Raw genomic sequence first — 17,563 nt, forward strand, 5'->3', positions numbered from 1 at the left:
AAGAATGTGAGGAATGCAGCTCTAGAAGCTGGAGATGGCAAGGACATGGATCCTCCCGAGAGCCTCGGAGGGAGTATGGCCCAGTCAGCCCGGTGACTTTAGCCCAGACCTCCAGAATTCAAGAGAATAAATCCATGTTGTTAAAGGCCACTAACTTTGTGGTAATTTATTACAGCCACGGCGTGCAGTGATGCTGAATTCTGGCTCCGGCCTCAGAGCCATAGCCCCGAGTGGGATGATTCAGGCACAGGCGCCAAGGTCAGCAGTGGCTAATTGAACAGCACTCACTATATACACATCAGGCTTTGCAGCATAAACTTGAGCAGTTTCTACAACGGGGCCATGTGGCAGGGACTGTTCCCTCCCTCACATCACAGCTGCTGCAGATGAGACACAGAGATGAAGCTGCTTGTTGAAGATAACCTGCCTGTGATGGAGTCAGGACTCACACCAGGGAGTCTGAACCCCAGCACCCACTGCCTCTCTGGAGGAAAGACAGCAGAATAGGCCCTAACCAGGTGGACAACCAGTGGAAGGTTGCCCTGCTCTTTGTAGGAGGGCGAGGGGCTGGGCATGCCCCTTGCAGGCATCAAGGGTAGAGGCTCACTGGGCTCAGAGGACAAGTGTCAGCGTGAGCGAGTGTTTCGCTCAGGGAAAAAAAAAGCATGGAGAGCGCCATCTTCCAAGAGTGCCAAGAGCCTGACAATGGATTCTCAATCCTCTGCACTAACAGAGGCAGAAAGCAGCGCTACGGCACTTAACTTTACAAACTTTCCCTTACACTAACTATTATGACAGCATGCTTTCCTTCCTGATGACATTTTGCTAAGGCTAAGACTAAAAGAACCAAGAATTGGGGCGCCTGGGTGGCTCAGTAGGTTAAGCGTCCTACTTTGGCTCAGATCATGATCTCCTAGTTCGCGGGTTTGAGCCCCGTGTTGGGCTCTGTGCTGATAGCTCAGAGCCTGGAGCCTGCTTCAGATTCTGTATCTCTCTCTCTCTCTCCCTCTCTGCCCCTCCCCTGCTCACACTCTGTCTCTCTCTCTCTCTCTCTTTCTCAAAAATAAACAAACATTAAAAGTAAATTTACAAAAAAGAACCAAGAATCTGTATCATTGTGCAGCCAGTTACATACCAGCAGGAGACCGCAGCAGTGGGGGATGGGCATCAGACAGGTGGAGGCCTTGCATTTTATTCCCACACCTGAGCCAGTTATCCCAGTATCTGGATCCCAGCACCTTCTGTGAGACTGCCAATGAATGTGACCCACAATTTAGTTCAGGACCTAACTCCAGAGAGCTTCTTCACCGGCCACTTACTTCCTGCCCACCCCCCCTCTCGTGCTCTGTCGGCTCCGCGGTGCCTAGAATCTGCAGGCAGGAGGGAGGCCATCTGGAGCGACCAAGTCTCCCAACCTTCCCGGGGCCAGACAGCCTCTCTGCTTTTACACCACGGCTCAGAGCCTCAGCAGATACTGTGCCGGGCGAGAGCCCCCTCCCATTGCCCGGGCAGTGCCGAGGCATATGGCAACCCTCTGGGAAAGGTGAGGAAAGCCAGCAGGAGGCTGGGTGCAGTCTAACTGCCTAGGAGCTGGCATGTGAAGGTGAGGCACAGGAGAGGGCAGCACACCTACTCAAGGGTTACACAAGGTGGGGGCAAGGGGCTGGAGGGCACTGGTAGCAGAGTGCACGGCTCCCACGGGAGGGCGGCTGCAGACCCCTCCTCTAGCCCGGTCTGTGAACAGTGCAGGTTTCAAGGCTTGGCAGGCAGGAAGCCACCCCCCACAGGAAGCCTTCCCGAATGAAATGGATCCAATCTGCACAACCCCTTCACTCTCCAGCCTCAGGGGCCACACTGGTCAAGAGCCTGTTTCAAATTAAAAATGGGTCACTGTCGAGGGTAATTTCCATCCCTCCCCCACCATTTTATTATGAAAGTTTCCAAACCTGCAGCCAAGTTGAAAGGATTGTACAGTGAACATCCATATGCTTGCCACCCACACTCCACCGTTAGCGTGTTACCTGCTGCTCTATCGCACATCCACCCCACCCCCTCCACCGGTCAGTGCAGCTTCCAAAACGCATTTCCAAGTGAGCTGCAGATATGAGTGCACTTCTGGGGAAGGTTTCTAACATAGCTCTGGCACTCCCCAGCAGCCTGTACGCCACACTTCCCATAAAACATGGTCAGTGCCGTATTTACAAGCAGCACGACGGTACCTGGGTCAGAGGGACTGCTTCGCTGGAGACAGCGGGTGCTGTTTTTCTCCCTGCTCTAATTGTGTGTGGCAGCAACATAACATTAGCCAATAACAACCTGACACCGTATTCCAACGTGCCAACATTCTGGAGAAGAGGCAGGATATCATTTGGTTGAAGTCTTGGGTTTCAGGTGAAGTGTGTGTGTGCTGAAGGAAGAACTTGCTCCCCATGGTGACTGGGCGTCGAAGTGACAGAACCTGCTTGCTGAGAATGCCGGCGAAGGCACCTGCTGCTCTGTGTTCTCCACCATGATGCCAGATCAGCAACGAGCCTCGCCATGTTGGATACATCTGACACCACACAGTCCCGAGAGCCCCCAAACCCAGCCAGAGGTCAAAGGAGTTGAGTGTGTCCCAGATCTAGGGCTCAGGCAGAGAAAGTTAGGGGTCAAGGGCAGGAGAGGGACAGGACTCCCCACCAGAGACATGAGCCATTCCAGAAAGCCTCCCACGACACCTGAGCAGTGAGGACATGACGAGAAACAATGTGTAAGATAAAGTAGACAGAGCACGGACAGCCCCTGCCCACTTAAGTGGGCTGAGCAAGCAGCTGGGTGCTGAGGGACTGTGGGACATCAGTAAATCCTTATCCATGTGGCTTTTGGCCTCAGAAATTTGACAGCTCCAAAGTCAAGTCCCAGCAAGTCAAAGCAGGGCAGCCTCCGGGCCTGGTGAAATGGCGGCGACCTCTCAAAGGCTTGCCCTCACTGGCTCCCTGGCTCCCTTGCTGGCCCCAGTTTGTCCGGCGGTTCTTCCACTCTCAAAGACAGCTTGAAGCAGCTACGGCAAAGATGTGGCCTGTGCTCTCATGTCCTCCTCCCCATCTATGGCACATCACGCCATCTGATCACAGGAGCCTTGGCTTGGTCTCAGGATCCCCCTCAACACAGTAGTCCAAGGAGGTTCTACCAACTAGGCGGACTGGCACAGAAGATACAACCATTTGCCATCTTGGTTTAAAGCTTTCAAGCCTCCTTTAGAAAGCATGACCCATCCAGGTTTTCAAAAACTAGGTCAGTATGGTTACACTTTACCCTGATCCAAATGTCTCAGATCCTGTAGTTGGGCCTCAACCTGTATGCATGGAGGTTCCCCACATCTTGTGGTCAGCCCTTAGTCTCTGCCAATGCCCTAGCAGGAACACGTTATTAAAATAACAAGGGTCATTTGGCCCTGTCCCAAGGATCAATAACCTACCAATCACCAGTAAAACTAAATGGGGGACTGGGGACATTATCCCGGTTAACAACACCCAGGGGGCCTTAAGCAAGGACTCTTCAGCAAAACACAGCTCCTTTATAATGCTACCCCCAACACCTTGGCAGAGTAAGTCAAATTTAATGATGCCTGTTTAATACCGTGCAGACATAAAAATATTTTCATTGCACATAGGTAGGGATACTGAAAGGCATGCAAAAGCACTTTGTAAGCTGTGACTTGCTACATGTGCAAGTTATTAATAGTACTACCTTTGTTAGAATGATTGATAGCTAAATGGACAGGAAGTTGTAAATGTGTCTATTTATACAGAACTTCAGCTCTACAGAATTCAACAGCTTTCCATCAGCAAAACAGTGCTTGTGTGGGCTGTGGGCCAAGACGTGGCCCCATGCCTCCCTTTATAAAATAGAATATCGGCGATTTAGGGGGAGGGGAGCCCTTAAAGCAGGCTGGGAAGGAGATGCCAGGGACAAGCGGGAGAGAACCAGTGGTTTGGAAGCCCAAAGAGACATGATCGGAAGCCCGAGCAACTGCAAAAAGAGATCAGGAAGTGCAAATCCCAGGTGGCTACTGTGGATTTGCCACAATCTGGAGGGGTGAGGGCAGAATCCAGGGGGCAGTGAGGTGGCTGCAAGCAGGCAGCTCCCACAAGTGGTCTGGAAGTGTGGGAAGAGATGGGGAGGAAGGCAGACAGGATATTCTGAAGATGGGGTATATTTGTGCCTTCTTCTGACTGCAGACAAAGATTCAGAAGAGAAATGGTTTGGGAGGAAACGAAGAGATGGAGGGAATGGCACGCTCTAAAGAGAAGAGATTACAGCAGAGAAAGAGGCAGAGAGAAAGAGAGGGGACACGCTGAGGGGTGAGGACTGTGGCCAGAGTGCAATGTGCAAGTTTCCAGCTCCAGCCATGTTGAGAGAGGCTGAGAGGCTGCATGGAGCCAAGTTCACGTATGTCCTCCACCATTCACTATGTCACCACGGGCAAGTCCCTAAACCTGTCTAATGATCTGTTTCCTCATCTGTCAACAAGGACAATGCCCTCCTTGTAGAAATACGGTGCTATTGCAGGTAAAGCCCTCACTCAGCATCTGGTGCGTGGGGGCGCCCAGGAAACGGGCTAGAATTGCTATGAACCGCCACTGGAGCTGAGCAACAAGGCGCTTGGAGACCGATGCGTTGGACAACTGTCTCAGGGAGATGCAGGGATGGTGGGGCCTGAGGGGGAGGGGGGAGCATGAGGTGGGTCCCAAGGTCTTTGAGGAATGCAGGGATGGCCAGGATGTCAGTAAGGGGGGAGGGAGGGGAGAAAAGTCAAGGTGCACAGCTCAAAGGAGGGGAGGGTGTGGGAGTAGGTGAAAAGCAAACATCCAAGGGGGTCCTGAGGAGCTGGGAGAGTGCCGACCAGGAGGGGCCAGACTCCCAGGCTCCCCCAACTTCCCTCAGGGACCACCAGGAAAGAGAAGGGAGGGGGGGATTTCTGCACAGGCCCAGGATGAAGAGCAGCCTGTTTACCACGGAACATGAGTGGTGGAGAATGGGGTGGGGACACAAGGAAACACTGGGAAAATGAGGCAGTGGTGCGTGGTGAATATGTGGCTTCCAGAATCACAGTGCCTGAGCTGGCCTCCTCAATCTGCCACTTACCAGCAGTTACTAACGTCTAACCCATCTGTATCTTGGTTTCTTCATTTTTTTTAATGTTTATTTACTTTTTTTTTTTTTTTTTTACATTTATTTATTTCTGAGAGAGACAGAGAGACAGAGCACAAGTAGGGGAGGGGCAGAGAGAGAATGAGACACAGAATCCGAAGCAGGATCCAGGCTCTGAGCTGTCAGTACACAACCTGATGCGGGGCTTGAACTCACACACTGTGAGATCATGACCTTAGCCGAAGTTGGATGCTCAACCAACTGAGCCACCCAGGCGCCCCAATGTTTATTTACTTTTGAGAGAGACAGACACACAATGCGAGTAGGTTAGGGGCAGAGAGAGAGGGGGTCACAGACTCCGAAGCAGGCTCCAGGCTCCGAGCTGTCAGCACAGAGCCTGACGCGGGGCTCCAACTCACGAGCTGTGAGATCATGACCTGAGCCGAAGTCGGATGCTCAACCAACTGAACCACCCAGGAGCCCCAGTTTCTTCAATTTTAAATGGGGCTGATACGGGACACCTGGGTGGCTCAGTCAGTTAAGCATCCGACTTTGGCTCGAGTCATGATCTCGCAGTCTGTGAGTTCGAGCCCTGCATCAGGCTCTGTGCTGACAGCTCGGAGCCTGGAGCCTGCTTCGGATTCTGTCTTACCCTCTCTATGTCTCTCTGTCTCTCAAAAATGAATAAATGTTTTTTAAAAAATTGTTTTTTAAATGGGGCTGATATAAATGCCCCCGTCATTGGTTTGCTGTAGGAGTTAATCACTTAACCTGAATAAAGCACTCACTCAGTGTTCGGCATATAGTAAGTGCTCCCTCACTATTGAGGAAGCTCAGAGTAGATCTCGGAGGATCGGAAGAGAAGTACTTTCTGCGAGGTTGGGTCAAAAGCCGCCGGGGTTAAAATCTCCCATGAGGTTATGTATCCATGTCCAGCCCGAAGCGAGCAAACCCAGGACCTGGTGCAGCTGTTCTGAGCCCTCCAGAGCCTCGGTGGGAAGGCTGATACCACAAAGGCGCCCGAGGCCCTGTGGGGACGCTCCCTGAGGCATGTCAGGCAGCACATAAGCGGTCTAGGAGGGAAGCCACCGCTCCCCCTCACCCCCAAGCTGGACTTGGACTCAGGGCCTGCAGAGGACCCAGATGGCCATGGGGTGACCTCGGAGGAGATGCCTGAGGGCAGTGGGGCAGGCCTGAGATGGGCAGAACCGAGAAGTGATTCTCTTCTCCCCATTCTCACCCAGCACAGGAGCAAGGGGTCACAACCAGGCAGACGTCAGACCCTTAGGGCACAAGCCAACTCTCCACAGCTGGTCCCCAAATAGTTTCCATCCAGCTCCGGAACACACTGTGGCTTCCTTCAGCAGCGGCTTCAGGCCCCTCCAGGAGTCCCAAGTCCGGTCCTAGCTCCCAGAAGGCCCGGGAGGGGAGGGAGGACTAAGCCCAGTTCCTGAGACAGGAAGGGCGCTTCCCTCCTCTTTCTCACGGTCCTGCCTCCCTCCCTCCCTCTCCCCACAGCCAGTGTTCCTCCCTCACACAAGCAGTTCCCTTCCTCTCGCCTTCCTAGTTTCCTCTCCTCACAGACCCTGCACCCCTTCTCTCAGGGCTCTGCGTCTGCTCCCCAGTCTCCCCTCCTGTCAGAAGAGGCAGCCCTGTAAATAGGAAGTGGTGAAGAGGAAAGAAAAAGAAGGGGCGTGTTCTGAAAATCCCTGCTCATTCAGGTGGCTACTGTGTCACCAAAGTCGGGTCTTGAATTCTCCAACAATTGGCTTAAAAAGAGCAGGAGGCCAACTCAGAACGTTACGTGCCTCCAGTCACCCCTGTCTGTGAGACTCGCGGCCCCGAGGGCTGCCAAGCCAGGGCACCAGGGCAACCGGGGTCAGAGGCCACCGTTCTGCCTCCTTTAACATCAGGGGGGGTGTCTGGAGTCCCCGTTCGGAGCCTGTGGACACACAGCAGAGGGCCCTTGGCACACGTCCTGGTACAAACACAAATCGAGGAGAACAAAACCAGACACGGGCCCACCTCTCTGTGGCCAAACACATATGCAGGCTTCCAAAGGGCATGGCCTCTCTGTGTGGGGCTCCTGGGCAGGAAGGGGAAATCCCTCATAGGAAGTACTCTTCCTGGTTCGCTGCTGACAAGCAGATTAGCGTTACATAACAGGCCCTCGTGTCCTCACAGGCCCTGCTCCGCCTGTGCTGCCTGCTACCCTCAGGGTGTCTCTGAGCCTGGTCCCATGGGAATGTGCCCCTCCCGTATCTTATCTTTCCCTTCTGTACACTGACTTGGTTCTAGAAAAAGTAAAGAAAGGAGATTTGGGATCTTAGCCTGGCTCCAGGCACTTTAGCAACAACTAAATAAACCTCCAGGGGCAAGCGAGATGTCGTTCTTGACAAGTGTACCTTTGCTCCACAGGCTTTCTGAGGCTGTAAACACAGATTCTCCTGCCAAGGACCGTCACTGACTGGAGAACTCGCTCTGCAAGGGCGGCTCCCCAACAAAGAAGCATAGCGCTGCCTCGCCCCACACCAAGCCTGGACCTCAGCTCCCTCTGTCCTATCCTTGTCACTCTACTTGAAATGCCTCAGAAAAGCTCAGTTTGGGGACATCTTTTTTCAGCAGTGCTGCTGTGCAATCTCAGCTACCTACCTGCTATCTCGGGGCAGTGGTCCGGTTTTCTCGTCAATGAAAGAGGGATACTGCCTTGTCCCCCGTACAGGATTGGGAAAATTCTTTGTAATGTGCAATAGAGAATGTGTGGTGTACTGCCTCCAAGAGACTTTTAATTTCACTGGAACATCAAGCCACTTTTAAAATCTCTTCACCTAGAGAAACTTCATGGAATACTTACAACAGACTAGGCATTGTTCGAAGCCCTTTACATGGATTATTTCATTAGTCCCCCCCGCCCCCACCCCCGGGGCCGATAACCCCGTGCCACGGTACAAGCACCACCCTAATTTTCCCAGAGCTGGCAAATGAGGCACGGAGAGGCCAAACGAGGCCAAGTAATTTATCCAAAGCTACACAACAAGTGGGTGTCAGGGCAAGGATCTAAACCACATTTGTTTGACTCTGGAGCCCATATTCCTAACCACTGCACACACTGCTTCTGCAGTATCATCCACTCATGATTACGTGATAACAATTAAAATAGCATATGGGATATGGGGAGCCTGGGTGGCTCAGTAGTTAAGCGTCCTACTTTGGCTCAGGTCATGATCTCATAGATCGTGCGTTTGAGCCCCGTGTTGGGCTCTGTGCTGACAGCTCAGAGCCTGGAGCCTGAGCTTCGGATTCTGTGTCTCCCTCTCTCTCTGCCCCTTCCTGGCTCATGCTGTCTCTCTCTGTCTCTCAAAAACATTTTTTAAAAATTTTTAAAAATAACATATGGGATAAATGTTCAAAGAGCCCAGGACGTGGTACAGTTAAAAATGTGCAACACGGCCATCCACAAGACTGGCTCTTTTAACCACTGATCCTTCAAGCACTCTTGGCCTCTTCTGTAAAGCAAGGGTGGTAGATCAGGTGGGCTCTCCAGTTCCTCCACAACCATCATAACGCTGCTTAAGGTCAGGGCACAGAGAAATGTGGAGAGCCCGACGTGGGCTTCAGGCTCAGCTGTGGGTTTCAGAATAGTAGAGGAGAGAAGGCATTTGGGATGCAATAAAGCAGCACAAGCTCACACGTGATGATGAATAGGGTGGGCAGCTGGGAGGGAAGTATTTGAAGAGGAGAGGTTTTGGGGAGCCTGGGTGGCTCAGTCAGTTGAGCAGCCGACTTCGGCTCAGGTCATGATCTCGCGGTCCGTGAGTTCGAGCCCCGCATCGGGCTCTGTGCTGACAGCTCAGAGCCTGGAGCCCGTTTCAGATTCTGTGTCTCCCTCTCTCTGACCCTCCCCTGTTCATGCTCTGTCTCTCCCTGTCTCAAAAATAAATAAAACGTTAAGAAAAAAATTTAAAAAACAATGAAGAGGAGAGGTTTTGGGGAGCCTGGCTGGCTCAGTCGGTTGAGCATCAAGACTTTAGCTCAGGTCATGATCTCGCTGTTCCCGAGTTTGAGCCCTCCGTTGGGTTCTGTGCTGATAGCTCAGAGCCTGGAGCCTATTTTGGGTTCTGTGTCTCCCTCTCTCCCTCTCTCTCTCTGCTCCTCCTCTGCTCATGTTCTGTCTCTCTCAAAAATAAATAAAGATTAAAAAAAAAAAAGAAAAAAAGGAGAGGTCTACTAGGATGGGAAGCGAGGGTGTGGAAATAGATACAGGCCTATTGCATGTACATATATATGAATGAATGGACAAGTAGACGGTAAAAGGGAGGGAAGGAAGGAGATTATGGAGGAAGGAGGCCTGAGTGTTAGACTAAGGAGTTTGAATTTATCCCTTAGGCCCTAAATGTCCTGACAATAGACTCCTATCACTTGAGGTAAGCCACAAGCCTCACCTGGATGCCGCAGCATCCTCCTGGCTGCCTTCCCATTCTATGGTCTGTCTCCCCCCCAAGTCAGTTTCCACCTGGGCTCCACAGCGTTTCTCTAAAATATAAACTACGTGATGATGCTCTTGCATAAAGCCCTTCCATGGCTTCTCATCACCTACAGCATAGCTTCTACGTCTCTACTTTGTGGTGCAACATCCCAGGCTACCCCGTGAGTCTCTTCAGCCGTCCCTGCTTTCCAAGGCACCCCAGGTTCTGGCCATCCCCACATACGTGCAGCCTCTATGAGGTGATGAACATCAGCATGTTTTGGTTTTAAAACAATCGCCTTGTGGTGTGGAGAACAGATAGACCAGGATGGTGGTCAAGGAGTTGAATTTCAAAGAAATAAGAGGTCAGTGGACAACCTGGTAGCATATGGGATGTAGGCGTTGAGGAGAAGGTGGGAAAAGGATGATTCCTAGGTTTTTGGCTTATGCAAACAGATCAAAGGAGAGATAAGGAGAATCAGAAGAGAACCACGGCTGGGAGGAAGATCATGAGATCAGTTTGAGCCATCTTGAGACTGAGGTGCACTGAAGACACCCACTGGAGATGTCAAGAAGGCAAGTGGTGGAGGGAGCTCAGCAGCAGGTCTGAGCAATGGATGGTGTGGGTGTGATGAGATTCCCAAGAGAGAGTGTTGGGAAGGGACATCCAGGCCATGCCTTGGACAAGTGGACAAGCCAGCATTGAGTGGGTGGCTAGAGGTGAAGGATCCCGCAAAGGAGACGCCAAAGGAGACGGCCAAAGGCTGAACGTGGAGAGAGAGGATTTCAAGGTAGGGGTGGTCAACAGTGTCAACTGTTCCAGAAAAGTCAAGAGCTAAAAAAAAGTCTATGAGATGTAGCAGCACAAGGCCATTAAGGATCTGGGAAGACCTATTCTGAATCCCAACTGGACTGAGGTTAAGGCTGACTGGGTGGAGACAAATGTCAGAAATATAGCTGTGAATACAGAGGAAAGAAGGGGACAGTGAATGGGTAGGAGGCTGAGGGTTTCTCTTTCTCTGTTTTTTTCTAGAACGAAGAGACCTGAGCATGCTCAAAAGCTGATGGGAGGCTTAGTTAAGAGGAAAGCTTAAATATAAAATCGATTATCACACAGATATATCTGTTTGTTTACTCATTTGCTTCAACCCATTAGTCAGCAAACCCAAACAAAATCAAAGATGGCATTTTATTTTTCTTTGTCCAATGCCTAGAATCGTCAGGCCCACAGTGGATGCTCAGAACATGGGCTGGAGGCTGAGAATATCATCAGCACAAACCTGAAGCCCTGGAGGAAGATATCCAAAGCCGTAAATTAGAAAGGGAACAGAAGCATTATTGAGGCTTATGAACTTAAATAGGATTCTTGAGGTATTTCAAATTCTTAACACGTGCCCAAGAAATCCAGAGACTTAAAATACCATGAGGAAAAAATGGTTAAGAATTCTCTTTCCTTTGGCAGGTCAAGGTTATAGTCCAGCAGCACAAGCTTTGCACCCCGCTATTGCTCTTGCGTATTGTTCAGATTTCTCCAGCAAAAAAATGTCCTTCAGACATGTGAACAATGATGCATCGTCAGTCTCAAGGCCAACCGCTCCTCTGTCTTTGGCTTAGTGCTAATGAACCAGCCCTGACAAGGTCAACTGATGGTGCTTCCCAAAAGTCAATGCTCCAACAAGCCTCTCGCCCTTTGCCTTCATCTGCCGAACCGTATGTTGCATTCATGTTGTATCTGAGCAGCAAAATATGATGACCACTAAACAAATAAGGTGATGTTGCTTTAAGCTAAGCTTCTCCAAACCTCAACATTCCTTTCGGAGATGACAGCACTGGCTAGAAAGCTAAGACTCCACTGTCAAAGGGAACAGTCCTCCCAAAGGATGCCTTTGCCTTTCTTGTCCTCACACCTGATTTCTCAATGCTGAGGCCCTGCTGCCGAGCCCCTCAAATTACTATTGCATTTCACATGAGGGCAGCAAAGAAAGGACTTGGTCTCTGACCGAAGTCTATCGATCACAGGAGATTAAAGCAATGGACACAAGAGGGCAAAATCTGTGTTCTTTAAGGAACTCATCTTTCCAGTCTCAAAAAAATCTATAAACAGCTAAGTGAGATGAACCACAGTCCTCACAGGACCCTAAGGAATGCTGACTCAGAAAGAAAAACAGAGGGCCTGTGGCCAAAAGAAACCGAGGTTTCTCAGATCAACATCTTCAGTTTGGCTTAACCTGCCCAATCCACCTGGCAGGCACTTCTGGGGGAATGCCAACCACATCCGGAGAGATATAAGTTCACTACCCTTGGTCAGTGCAACAGGATGGGAGAGTTACTATTTTCAACCTGGAAAACCATCGTGTTGTTGTGGTTGGTTAACAGCTGCCATGTTCCACCCTCAGCTGGCCACTGTTCAGAGCTGGGTGCAGCACTCTTAATGGACAGAGCTGGTTTGGAATGTCACATGAGTGGGCCACGTTGAAGCTTGGCTGCCAGGAGCCCAGCTAAGCCACAAGATGGCAGGAAGCAGCTGCCCAGAGAAGAGAAGAGCGCTCCCCTAGAGTTAGGAAAGGTGGGCTTTTATTGGGTCAAGGCTTCGGGCCAACCATTGGTGGGGAGTGTGGCCAACGTGCCAATCTTCTCGGCCACAGCCTCCTCCACTTGGGTCAGGTCAGTAACAGCCACATCAATCGCCTGGTAGAGTAACAACAACTTAATGACATCACTCATGTCAAAAGCATTTTATAAATTAGAACAGGCCCACAAAGGTTCATTTAAGGAAAGTGGGTTTAGCATAACCAATAACAACAGCCAGACACCCACTGAATATGAAGAGGAACACTCTGCCTTCCATCAAATAATAGTCAGAAAAGGACAGCTACCTCAGCCTGTCTTCTGGTCCACGTGTCTCCTTCAGCCTGGTCTGCTGTATCTGATATGTCCTTACGTAACCCAGACAAACACTCACTTAGGAAAACAGACACTAAATGTTTCCTAAAATTTTGACCGAAATAAAGAGCACTTATTAGGTAAGACTTGGAAAATGCGGGCTCAATGCTTGGGTGGTGGCAGAGAAAACTGGATTGGTAATTCAGAGATTTGGGAAGGGCCTCAAGCTAATCAAAATAAGTAAAATTTGGTAGAAATGAGGTAACTATTTACTTGCAAGGTTCTCCTGGTCTGAATCTATAACCAAGAATCCCAGCAAGCTTTAGTCCAGGTTCTGAGTCTCAGTTTCCCCAAATGTACACAGTCAAGCAGGTAGTAAAATGTCAACCCACTGTGTGTGACAGATGCTATTAGCAAAGGCACAAGACACAAATAATCCTACTATTAAGTGCTTGCTCATTATGAGCGCAAAATACTAACAAATGAGCCTCAGTTTGTTTCCAAGGAAACCACCTCAATATAGTGAAAAGGGCATTAAAATAGATGTTCTTTATATTATTACATTTGCCTATTACTAAAGACCAATGTTGTGTCAAATAACATACCAACATGGGAAGGATATTCCTTTAGCTTAGGAATGGTGGGGTCACCTGATCAAGACATGGTGGTTGTGGGCTGGAGTGATTGGAGGTCCCCTCTTCTGGGTCCCAGGGTGACCGGCAGGTGTCCCGGACAGGGGAAGCCAAGGGTGCAACAGGTCAGACTCACTCAGAGCAGCTTCCAGACACCGGGGAGTATTAGAATCTGGGTGGGGCTCTTAGGTCAGTTTTCATAGAGTCATGGACGCTCATCCCAAAGGAAAACCGGGCTACTCCTTCCAATTCCACCCCACCCCACCAGAGGCACTGAGCAGCAGAGGCCTATAATCAGTATGTCACAGTTTCCAAGTCGAGATCAAACTCAAAGCCAGGGCTCAACATTGAAGAAATGAAACCAATACTGGAGATAATATAGTTCTCAATTTAACTAAGAATGGAAAATTGCCTAATGTGTTATCCTATAATATCAAAAAACTAATGCCACCCAAACCTATACATGACTAAGATCTTATCTTGGGCATTCTCATGGCCTTTCTAGGATTTTCCTTTGCTTTTTAAGTTTCATGATCTCTTTCACAAGCCAAGTGTCATGCCCTTAAGATCAGTCCTGAAGTTTAAAGGCATGTATGGGTTCTTCACCACAGGGGCTTTGCTTGCACATTTCCCTTTCTAACTAGCAAGAGAAGGGCAGTGAGGTAAGATCCAATGCTTAGGATGGTCCATTTTTCAGAATCACTGGTGGACTGTTGCTTAAGATCTTTGCAGAAACAGGATCTGAGCAGGGAGCAAGGGCAGCAAGAAAACTCCACCCAGAGCTGAGCTCAGAGCATGGAACAAGGCAGGTTCTCAACCCAGTCTCCCAATACTCTCTCCCTTGTCTTTCAAGATCTCATAAAGTCAGATGGTCAAGGTAGAAGTGCGAATGACTCATATCCTCATTCCTCAGTCTCAGAAAGTTTCTGAGAAGTGGAAAAGTCTAGGGGCAACAAACATTTAGATATTAATTCAAGACTGTAAGCAGCCCCAGCTGTGACCCTGGCTCAAAGCACAGCCCTGGCAGGTGAACAGTGCTCAGTGAGCTCTTACTGCAGGAGACGGAATCAGCCACTCACCTAAAACAAGATGACCCTCAGGCAGAGATCACGGTTTCTGCATCTGCAGCTGCACTAACATCGGGTACTTGCTACGCTCTGGTTTTCCCAAAGAACTCTCTCCAGTCACAAGCTGCAAGAAGCTGGCTGACCCTGGGGAGAGCAGCTCAGTGCACCTGGTTCATGCACTGTTTCGTGATAGGACTAGGCCCTAAATGTGGGTCCCTTTGTGTCTTTCAAGTGAACTTGGGCAGTATCTGGATACAGATGGAATTCTTACTAAATTCTTGATCATGAAATGAACTTCTGAAACCGACCTGTTCTGATGCTATGAATGTCTCTGATGCTTATCTCTACGCAAGAAGATGTGCCTCCAAGAAGGGGTGCACGGGGGAGGCTAGGTAGTGACATTTACTCAAACCCCCAATGTGAGGCAGTGTTCAAGGAGATTTACGGACATTGTTCTATTTGATGCTCACAACCCCCTGGGGTATTTGACAGATAAGAAAACCTGTCAAAAGCTGTTGGTTGGGGCGCCTGGGTGGCGCAGTCGGTTAAGCGTCCGACTTCAGCCAGGTCACGATCTCACGGTCTGTGAGTTCGAGCCCCGCGTCGGGCTCTGGGCTGATGGCTCAGAGCCTGGAGCCTGTTTCCGATTCTGTGTCTGCCTCTCTCTCTGCCCCTCCCCCGTTCATGCTCTGTCTCTCTCTGTCCCAAAAATAAATAAATGTTGAAAAAAAATTAAAAAAAAAAAAAGCTGTTGGTTACCAGAAGTGGGGTGGGTGGGGAGATGGGGGAAATAGGAGATGGGGATTAAAGAGGGCACTTGTTGTGATGAGCACCGGATGATGTTTAGAATTGTTGAATTGCTGTATTGTACACCTGAAACTAATATTACACTGTAATTAGATGGTAACATCTAATTGGAGTTTAAGTAAAAACTTACAAAAAAAAAAAAAAGAAAGAAAAAGAAAGAAAGAAAATCTGTCAGGGAGGGTAAGTGAAGAGTCCAAGGTCACAGAAGTAGAAAGGGGCAGGGCCGGGTTTAGAATCCAGATTTGAACATGGACCGGTAAATGGAAGTGTCTTTACTAATTAGGGGTATGTCATTCCTTATGATCATAATTATTGAAGAATCCTGTAACAAATTCTGCTCTTAGACCCACCGTATTCTGAGTGCTCCACAATGGAATAGGACCCTCTTAACTTCTGCTGTCATGTGCATAATTAGGATTTATGTAATAGCAAATAAGGGAAACTGCTATGCAGGACATTCCTGTGGGGGACAAGAGGCCCTTTCTCTAGAAAATGTATATATTTTGCATTTTTATATTTGCAAGTAGTACCCACGTAACCATCAACAAACTAAGAAGAGATTAATATACATGCAAAAACCTGAAGAATTTTCTAGGCTCTCTCACCTGAGGCTCTATAGGGGTAGCAATCCCACCAAGAGGCCCCTTTCTTGGAAAATTCAAGATGTCAAATCATGGTTCATTCAAAAGGTACTTTTTGAGGCCTCTGTTGTGCAGCCACATTCAATTCGGTTTTATAACAAGCCATTTATGATCTATGCAAATTGCAATGCAGTGGCAGAAAGTACCGTGACCACAGACCCAGGAACGGCACTGGGATACTTACCATGAGTGTGAAAATTACATTTCTGAAGAAAACAGGAGAAATATGGTGAGAAATATTGTTATGAACATAGCTGGATAATTGTTGCCAAAGGAGGTGTTTCATTTGGCAAGAATCAAGAAGTCTAGAACCAGGCCTTAATGTCAGAGGTGTTTTTAACTGGAGAGGTTTCACACAGCCTTGTGAAGCCTTCTGGAATCCATCAGCCCAGCCCCAGCCCCAGCGTTTAGATGCTGGCTCTGACCACTAAAACGATGCCACCATTGTCACTCTCCCATTTTTTTTATGTTTGAGAGAGAACCGCAGATGTCCCTTAATCTCTAACTGCCTGCCACACATTAAATAATTTTTATATCTATATAAAAATCTGTATGGAAAAGAAAAACATAAATATATGTATATATGTATGTATAACCTGGCCAAAAAGCCTACTAGAGGAAGTAAAATATTTGAGACCTTACTTAGAGGTACTTTTGGGATCTCACAGTCAGAAGACCTAAAGGGCTCTGTTCAAAATTCCCTATCCTATTTGATTTAAATTTTCTCAATATATGAAACCCAAGAAGTAGGCTGACCATTAATTAGCAAGCTATTCACTGCACCCCAGGGCCGTCATCCAAGGCACAGAGAGTGCTGAAATCTTCCATGTGGAGACTGATTTCAACAGTTTACCACAAAGAAGTAACTCAAGTCCCAGCACATGCACTGTTTGGGTATAGAAACCAACAAAGAACAACAAAGTTTGAGCAATAATCTTTTACTACATTAAAAACAACTAAACAGGGGCGCCTGGGTGGCTCAATCGGTTAAGCATCTGACTTCGGCTCAGGTCATGATCTCGTGGTTTGTGAGTTCAAGCCCCGCATCGGGCTCTGTGTTGACACCTTGGAGCCTGAAGCCTGCTTGGGATTCTAGGTCTCTCTTTCTGCCCCTCCCCTGCTCATGCTTTGTCTGTCTGTCTGTCTCTCTCTCAAAAATAAATAAACATTAAAAAAAAAACAACAAAAAAACAAAACTAAACAGACCATGTCCTACTTCTTATGTTCCACTGGGGGAGGGACTCTGAAGGGTCAACACTTTATGAGACTCAGAAGAATAGAAACCTCACAGTGGCTCCATAAAGCTCCCTTTGCACACACAGGGACCGTCTGTGGACAGAACCATTCCCTAGGTTATGATGCCTCTAGAAACCAGAGAGAAACACAACACACACACATGGCATTCCCATGACAATGGTCCCAAAAGTCACTGCTTTCAAACCTTAGTCTGATTTGCTTCACTACCAACTTTTATGCTGAATGACACATTACAAACTTGTACTGTCTTGCATTCCCCCCCTCGGTCCTCTCTGGGGGTAGGGCAGACAACGAGACAAGGATAGACAAAAAGGCCAGAGAGAAGTGGAAGGAGCTTCTCTAGGATGTCCCCACCGAGCCTGGCCCTGGCTCCCTGCCTGACCCTCCCGTCTGAAGACAGACCACAACCACACGGCCCCTTGCGGGCAGGCTGCAGGGAAAGGGGCGGGAAGGACTGTGGGAGAACGCTGAAGTCAGCTGCTCATGAGCCTCTGAGTCAGCACCTTCAAGACCAGAGTGGCTGCTGGGAAACAGACTTCTCTCCCACAAAAACCCCAAATATAACAACAATCTAAGAGCTTGAAACCAATGGACACAGTTCCAGGCGGGAGTTCCAAGCTGATCATGGGTGCCAAGGAACTGGGGAACGGAACCCATCACCCACCCAGTCATGGCTGC

At 49.1% G+C, this 17,563-nt stretch overlaps 1 protein-coding gene across 3 annotated transcripts in view; it reads right to left on the bottom strand.

The window, feature by feature from the left end:
* Window positions 1-17,563, bottom strand: part of ITGB5 (integrin subunit beta 5) — a 124,424-nt gene that overhangs the window by 11,854 nt on the left and 95,007 nt on the right. The gene's annotated exons all lie outside the window — the stretch shown is intronic.

This window comes from Prionailurus bengalensis, chromosome C2 (assembly GCF_016509475.1).
Source record: "Prionailurus bengalensis isolate Pbe53 chromosome C2, Fcat_Pben_1.1_paternal_pri, whole genome shotgun sequence".
Lineage (NCBI taxonomy): Eukaryota > Metazoa > Chordata > Mammalia > Carnivora > Felidae > Prionailurus > Prionailurus bengalensis.